Source organism: Neovison vison, chromosome 3 (assembly GCF_020171115.1).
Source record: "Neovison vison isolate M4711 chromosome 3, ASM_NN_V1, whole genome shotgun sequence".
Classification (NCBI taxonomy): domain Eukaryota; kingdom Metazoa; phylum Chordata; class Mammalia; order Carnivora; family Mustelidae; genus Neogale; species Neogale vison.
The window spans coordinates 53,142,474-53,151,425 of record NC_058093.1 but is presented as its reverse complement, the minus strand read 5'-3'; positions in this window follow the sequence as shown (position 1 = coordinate 53,151,425).

Sequence of the window (8,952 nt, the reverse complement as noted above, 5' to 3'; positions counted from 1 at the left end):
TGAACATACCTGAGTTGGTACAATGGAATTTCCCCTTCCCCCCTTGGGCACTTGGTTCCTAGGGGAATCAACCACAACTCTAGGCAAGATTTGAAGTCACCCTAGCGTCTCTCTCTCAACTCACATAAAGTTGTGAGAATCAGAATGCTCTGCTATACTACTATTATAAAGAGCATACATGTGACTACATTAAATAAATAGGTACTGCAAAACATATTCTCTAGCACAAAGGGAATACTCTCTCCTATAAAGTGGCAGAAATGCCTATTACTTACATAAGTGTAGCAAACCAAGTTTTTTTTTTTATGAAGAACATAAGCACAATCAAATTTTACATATATATTATATAAATTTATATTTGTTTAACATATATACCCACATATTTTAATATTTCTGGGGTAACCTAGATATTAAGATATAGCTGTGGTGAAAAAAACTATATTATTACAATTTTTTTAGAAGAGTTTTGACTTCAGCAATGATATTGTACTGGAACAAACTTCCCATCAGAAACAACTATCCAATTGGGTAAAATATATACGACAACTTTTTTTAGGCCTTCACAATTAGTCAGTATTGTCCGCTCAAGACTGCAAGTCCTGAGAAAAGAAAAACTCATGATTTCCCTACTAATTTTCCTATGTCTCTGCCTGAGGATAATTTCCCAACTGTGATTCAGTGAGCTGGAGTCCAACAGACAATGGCATCTCTTCCGAGAAGAGGAGCCAGAGAAGAGAGAGCTGAAGAGACAAGGCAAGAAGGAAGGCACAGAATGGGGCTTCACTGGGAAGGTCCTGTGCGTACTACCTGCGAGTCCACGCTCTACGGCTGGGCTGAGTGGTTTTAAAAAACCACTGTACAACCTCTAGATCATTAAAATTAAGGCATTTTACCTTTGAAAACAAAGAAGACAGAGACTTACATGCACTGGAGGAACCTGCCAAATCTCACAGAGCTGGTATGTGTTGGTGTTCATGAACCCAGATGTCCCTCTGAGGCCTGATAGCTTTCCACTGCATCTTCTGACTTGCCAGTTTGTCAAAACTGGGTCCAGGCAATGACAGTCCATGACTGTCATTATTTGCTGTAGACAGCAAATATAAAATGTTTGGATTTCATTTATGGATGCGAATTAATTATCCTTTCTAACTACTCATTTTTAGGGTTAAATAAAAGGATTGCAATTTTCCTCACCACTTAAGCTTTTTTGATAGATAAAAAACATTTTCTATTTGAAATAGTCTCACTAAATTAGTCTTATATAAAAACAAAAAAACAAGCAAAAAACAAACAAACAAACAAACAAAAAAACCCAACAGCAAAGAAAACTGTGGAAGAGCATTTTGAGAATAATGAAAGATAGGAAGGTCATTCGAAATTTAAATTTCTTAGACTCTAACTCTAATATATCTGTCCTCCTTACTTGAAAAAGAAAGTTTCTCAATTGAGGTATTCACTTATCTAGAACATCTTTGAGGATGTTCTACAGTATATTATACATAGTATATTGTATATTATGTATACTTTCCTCTGTTTCCCTGCCCCAGGTTCTGGGATGTGTTTGCCTGAGGCTATTTGCACATATCCACCTATTTCCCAATAAAACTAAACTACATCTAACAGAGTTAAATCTGAATAGTCTCCCCCAATGAATGCTAAACCTATGTGGAATCCATAAGCTTAATTTCATTATAGTTGTGAGTTTTAGGAATCTTATAATTATGTTTCCTTGGTTTCTAAGGATATGCAGTCCTGTGATACTAACATACTATAGAAAAATTTTGTGCACACAGAACAAAGTTAGTGTCCTAAATCCTCAGGTTTCTTTTTAAGGAATTAGATTTGCTCTAGTTTGTTTTTTTGTTTGTTTGTTTCTTTTCTTGTTTTGATTTCTTACTGTTGCTAAATTAGTAATCTCTCTTGTTTTACAAACATCCCTTATCTTTTCTGCCTATTAACCCATGTGGAGCAAACCTATGTTTCCTAAAGTTTCCCCAACTCTATTTTATGCAAGTTAGCTATTTGTTACAGAAATTTATTAAATAAAGTAGATCATTACTATTTTATTACCTAACATTTCATTTCCCTTTTTTTGGGAGTAGTAACCAAATGTTTCATCTTCAATATTTAGGCAATATGCTTCAGTAAATCTCACTCATGCCTAGATCGTGGGTTAGTCATGCGACCAAACTTAACAAGCCAAACTTAACCAAACTTATTCCTTTCTCTGAGCGCCTGATCCACATCAGACCAATCAGGTCGAAGTAACAGAGGCAGAGGTGCACGTTGGAGGAGTGATTTGAGGTCTGAACCTTGTGCCTGAAGTGGCCTCCAGTTCTTAATTTTTCAGTTGATACGATGCAGTGAATATGTTTTTTGCTGAAGCCAAGTTGGATAGAAGTCATAGCATCTGTAATTTGAAAAATACCATCTGATACAATGTAGGCGGAAAGGGAAGGGAATACCAGGAACAAATTAACATACAGTAAATAGATAGCCCTGTTTAAAAACGTCATCTCATCACCATTATGAATAGCTCAGAGATCATCTTGTAGCTTCCCTTCCAGTCCACAACATCTTTCTGGGCCCTTCCTTTTCTATTACCATTCACCCTGTCCTTTCTTCCTAAGGACTCCTCTCCTCCTTCTCATCTGACTGGCTTATAAACTGAAGCATTTTGCTTAGTTTATTATGCAGATGAGATAGAATTTTCACAGGATTGGTCAGCCAAATTATTATTATTATTATTATTGCCATTTTTTAACTTTAAAAGGCAGGACATGGGCCTAGTACAAAATTAGAAAGACACCAAGGATACACAATGGAAAGAAAGTTTTCCTATCCTTGCTATCTTCCAGATCTCTCTCTCTCTCTCTCTCTCTCTCTCTATATATATATATATATATAAAATATATACTTTAAAAGTATATGTATTTTTTAAAAAGCCATTTAAGAAAAACTTTAAAATTTTCTATGTTTTTTTAAACAAAATTAGTAGATTATACTTTCATAGAGCATTTCAAAAAATATTGCTTTAGTTAAATTACAGTAAATCATTTTGCAAAAAAGTATAAAATAATTAGAAACATTATCTTGTGCTTCTTAAGGAAGTACAGAGAAATTGTCTTTTCTGTTTGCCCTTAGATTTATTCCATAAAAGAGATTAATAAATTATGACTTAAATAAAATAGAAAAATGTTCTGTATCCCCTAATTATTATATGTATTATTTTTAGGCTTATGTGAAAGGGATAAAAGAATATTATTACAAATGGTACAAAAACATACATATTTTGAAATATGCAGATGAAATAACCACTTAAAGCTAATTGTCAATTAATCAGTGTCTTGGTTTTCTTTTTACATTGAGTATCCTAAAGTTAAAATTGAATAAGTCTTTATATCTCACTAATCTTTTTAACCATGATTTTAAATATAGATCAACTCTAAAAGAGCATAATTTTTTTAAAGATTTTATTTATTTATTTGATAGAGATCTCAACTAGGCAAAGAGGCAGGCAGAGAGAGAGGAGGAAGCAGGCTCCCTGCCGAGCAGAAAGCCCGATGCAAGGCTCTGTCCCAGGACCCCAGGATCATGACCTGAGCTGGAGGCAGAGGCTTTAACCCACTGCGCCACCCAGACACCCCAAGAGCATATTTTTAAAAAGAAAAGTTGTAATGTAAATGAAATATAATAGCATAATGTTTACTTAAACTACGCCTGTTCTTAGAGCTCAGTCTAGTCTGGTCTAATTCTCTCCGCCTGGGGCTGTATAAACACGCAGGAGACGAGGATTTAAGCACAGATATACATATACATTCACTGAACAAGATAGATGTTTTATATTGATTTTCATGCAATGCTTTTCACTACTTCTATTAATTATCTGTGAAATACATAAAAGTAGAATCAAAATCTTCCTTTAGAAATAAGTTACGGCCTTTTGGCTAAGATCAAGTGTAGAAATAAGTTACCAACATGGTTGAGCTAGTTTTGTCAGTTTTGATCTTTCTATTATTTTGCATTACTTACAAATAATGGACTATCCATTATCTTGGATAAAGAATTTGTACTTTTGCTGAAAAGAATGGGTTATTCTTTTTCAAGCTCCATGTAGTACTTAATATAAACTCATCTTTTCTACCTATATATCTTATATTTTGAAATATCAAAACCACTAATAAAGCTTTTAGGCTGCACTTAGATAGCAATTGTCCTTACTCTATACTTGGGAAAATGACACTATGAAAAAAAAGCACATTTTACTAAATATTAATGTTCTTACCATGACAGGCTATTTTTTTTGTCCCCTCGTCACTGACATAATGGCTTTAATGTAATAAATTTGAAAAGGCAGGTCTCTGATGATCTTTGAAACTAGAGACATAGAATGTCCATTTGTAATTCCGAGTAGATTTGGTAAGAATAAAGAAGGAGACAGAACAATATAATCTATAACAAAATGGAAATCAGGTTATAATATTCCTGTTTGGGAAAAATGTACCTTCTGGTTCCAGCAGTATAGATATTGATCATAGTTATAAAAAAAAAAAAAAGGTTATTTGTTTGAGAAAGAGAGGAAGAGAGAGCAAGTGGAGAGAAGGGCAGAGGGAGAAAATCTTCAAGCAGACTCCCACTGAGCATGGAACCAAGTGCAGGGCTCAATCCCATGACCCATGAGATTATGACCTAAGCCAAAACCAAGAGTCAGGAGCTTAAATGACTGAGCCACCCAGGTGCTCCTGATTCTAGTTCTAATAATAATAATATAATATCATTTCCTAAAAGATGGATTGAAAACTGGAAAAAAAGTGAAAAACTGTCAGAGAGGATAAAAAAAATAAATAAGGAGACAAACCAAAATTGTGTGTTAAGTTTAAAATTCAGTGAATTGAAAAGAAAGATATACTTTCACAGATCCCAAAATCTCACTTCCATGGGCCCAGCCACAGTGTAAGTTTTATTATTTTATTATTATTATTTATAATGCAACAGATTGAGTCGATTTCCAATAGATCAGAAAATCTTTGTTAGCCGCATTTGAAAGGCACTGAAAGATGAGTGAACTTTTGGTAAGCTCTTGGAGGAAAGGATGGGTAATTCTTGGTAATTCTGGTTGATTATTGCAAACAGACTCCTGATGGGAAGAGTCATGAGGGAAGCATTAGAAAGTTCAAAGTTCATGTGGTGAATACAAATTTGTTGTAATAGATTAAAAAAATTCAGCAAGCCTTAAAATGGTGTTTTACTCTTTCCATCTTTCTCATCAAGGAAGTGTTGTTTTGGGGTTTTTTTGTTTGTTTGTTTGTTTGTTTTGTTTGTTTGTTTTTTAATATTTTATTTATTTGACAAACAGAGATCACAAGCAGGCAGAGAGGCAGGCAGAGAGAGAGATTGGAGGAAGCAGGGTCCCCGCTGAGCAGAGAGCCCGAAGCAAGGCTCGATCCCAGGACCCTGGGATCATCACCTGAGCTGAAGGCAGAGACTTTAACCCACTAAGCCATCCAGGCGCTCCTCATCAAGGAAGTGTTTTTTGACAAAAGATTTGTGGATGGAGTTCAATAATAACTTCCATTTGTGCAAAAATTATACTTTACCGAACACTCTCACATCTATGATTCGATGTGCTTGCCAGTTCTCCTGAAACTTCTGCTTAATGTTCGACTCATAGTTCAACTTAGATTTAAGTTCAACTTAGCTATTAAGTTAAGAATTGCCAAACGTTGCGAGAGTCCTCATTCTTTCCAAACTGGCATTGGCCTAGCAGATACTTACCGGGACTATCTGCTTTGGCCATATTCTACTGCCTGTCCTTCACCATTTTTCTCTTTCTCCTCTTCCTACAGAAGTAAGTACAATGCCCTCCAGCGGTCACTTGCATCTACCTCTGCACAAACCACAGACTGTCATAAGCCTTGCCAAGTGACTTAGATGTGTAAAGAAGCAAGGCACGCAGCTCTGCTCTCGTTTGGACATATGCAGCTCTAGGTCCGAGAGGGGATTGGTAAGATTTCATGCCAGTGCCCTGGAGAAAGTTTCACTAAATATCAGTCTTTATAGTCCAACGGGTGCCTGCTTTTCACTGGCACACATCAAAATCCCAAAACAATGGCTTGTTACCATGAACTGTGACAAAGTATAGAGCCTTACAACAAGTTCTGTGCCACTATTTCATTGAATGAAATGGCCTTCTTAGCACAAGTGGGATCTAGGGGAGAAAAAGTCTTTTCTTGCTGGAATCCAAGGTACACTTACAAGTACACAATCTATAGCTGGTCCTAAGGCACTAATCAAAAAAGTCCAGAAACAGCAAAATGAAAACCACAAAATTAGTGAATAGTGTTTAGTTAGAGTTGAATGTGCATATAAGAGCAATTTGGGAATGGGAAGCTTTCAAATTCAGAGACTGATATGAAACCCAGGGGCCTGACATTACAGGATGAGAAAGTTGTCTTAACCTTTTCAATAACTAGCTGTTAAAATGGGGTTTCCAGATGCAAAGGATTTATTAAAAGTGATTATCTTATATCATTTTTAGGAAGCTGATTTGAATCTCTTTCTGATTACCAGGGACATTTCAAAAAGCTGGCCAAGCTAAGTTTTACTTGTTTTGCAGAATAAGCTACATGAAGCTTCATTTGTGAAGGTGACGTAGTTTTGTCCATTCAGAGAAATTTTCTCGTCTGGTCTCCATTTTGTAATTAATTTTAGCAATTCCCCTTGTGTGAACATTTCCTCAGTGTGCTATAAGCGTGACCATCCAGTGCAACATCACTCTCAGTCCGCACTGTTGATGTGGTTAGGCTGAAGCATCATGTATTGCTTTTTCTGCTAGTTGAGTGTCAACACAGATGGTCATGTAGTCACCATGACCAATACTGGCACTGTCATTGTAGACATGAGTCAGATCACTGAGTTCTTCCAGTTGTCTATTCCTGATGGATATCTTTTGATGTGTGAGGGGTTGCTGAGCATCATGCAAACCCCTACAGAGGATATAGCATACTAGACAGATTAATATAATGAATCTAAAGAAAATAATAACCACGGATTGAAAAATTCCCCAAAGCAGAGATCCCCAGGAACCAAGACTTAATCGATTTAATTAAACAAATGAGTTATAATCAGATTCAGGCTTCATCTTTATAAATCTGTCTACATTTTTGTGAGTAATGTGTAATTGTGTTTCAATTTTTTTCTGAGTTATTTACATAGGCAATGCATGATTTAGCCTCAATCACATATCTTTATGATTTCTTAAGATAGATGACCGTGTGGATGTTCAATTTCAGAAGATGGCATTTCAGGTGAGCTATGACCTAAAATAGGCCTCTATATGATGTGAGTAAACAGTATAACAAGAAGCATTTCTGTAGAAACAAAAGGAAAGCTGAGGTTAACAGTTCAAGCAAAGTATAAACTCAGTTTCTGAATTTGCACAGCCAGTTAAGAAGGTTTCTAAATTTGAGTTTGAAGCATTTTTAGGTGATGGAATGAGGATGTCAGCTTCAACTTGATGGATTTTTCCTAGTTTTTAGTTTGACTGTCTTTGATAATGTCATTGATTTCCGCTTAACTCTCTTGAGTGGCCTGTACAGCAACAGACATGAAGGTTCCCTGTATGTGATCTGTTATAGTGGTTTGTCTGAAGTTTACATGTGGAGAATAAGACCTCAGGACAATAGGACTAGAATCTGATAATGGGAACACTACAGTTTTCTAGTGAAACATGATTTTCTATAGTCGTTTCATTTTTATCAAAGGTAATTATAGTCAAAGAAAATTGTTTATAAGATAAGTATAGTCTTACTAAGCTTCACCTGATTATTTACATAAAGGTACAAGAATGATTCAGTGCATATTCTCAAATACGACATTCCAGTCAAAGTGTTAACATTTAGGATCTTTATTGGGTCCATAAACTCAACCTTATTTATTTAAAATTGTTTGGTAATAAGTAACCTCAGATTAGACTTTGTAAAGTCCCTCTAGGCTAAGAAGCCAAGCTACAGACTTAACCTAATTGTGTCTTACTAAAAAGAGAACAGATTATTTTTTTAAGATTTTGTTTACTTATTCATAGAGACAGAGAGAGAGAAAGAGAGAGAGGCAGAAGCAGAGGGAGAAGCAGACTCCCCATAGAGCAGGGAACAAGATGTGGGACTCCATTCCAGGTCCTTGGGATCACAACATGAACCGAAGGCAGACACTTAACCATAGAGCCATGCAGGTGTCCCAGTAGATCAGATTCTTATTGACCATATGCAAATACACCTTTTGCCATGAAAAATAAGAGTATTTGAGTTTTAGAACTCTGGAGGGATCAGGTAGAAAGAAAAATATTTATGTTTCAAAACCATGCTTTTCCAAATTCCTCCAATTTATAGATAGCCTAAAAGAAAGGAGAAAAGAGCAATCTTTTAAATCTGAAAAACAAAACATTAAAGGGCCAACAGTGTTTTAAGTGAAGCCATTAAAAACTGAAGTGATCTTTATCAGTTCACCCAGTCTCAAATAATCATTTCTTGTTTTGCTTCATCTTGTGTTAATACCTTTATGAATCAATCAATTTTCTATTCGATTTTTAGAAATTCTTACCCAGGGGCGTCTGGGTGGCTCAGTGGGTTAAAGTCTCTGCCTTCGGCTCAGGTCATGATCCCAGGGTCCTGGGATCGAGCCCCACATGGGGTTCTCTGCTCAGCAGTGAGCCTGCTTCCACCTCTCTCTCTCCCTGCTTCTCTGCCTACTTGTGATCTCTGTCTGTCAAATAAATAAATAAAATCTTAAAAAAATTAAAAAAAAAAAAAAGAAACTCTTACCCAGTTCAATGTTCAAATCATAAAGCTATCAGAAACCCATGTTCTAGAATACTTTCCTGGGTCTTTTTCATGAATTTCTTTGAACATGAAGCATTATTTGCCTGTAGTTGATTGTAAATATTTTCAAAGAATT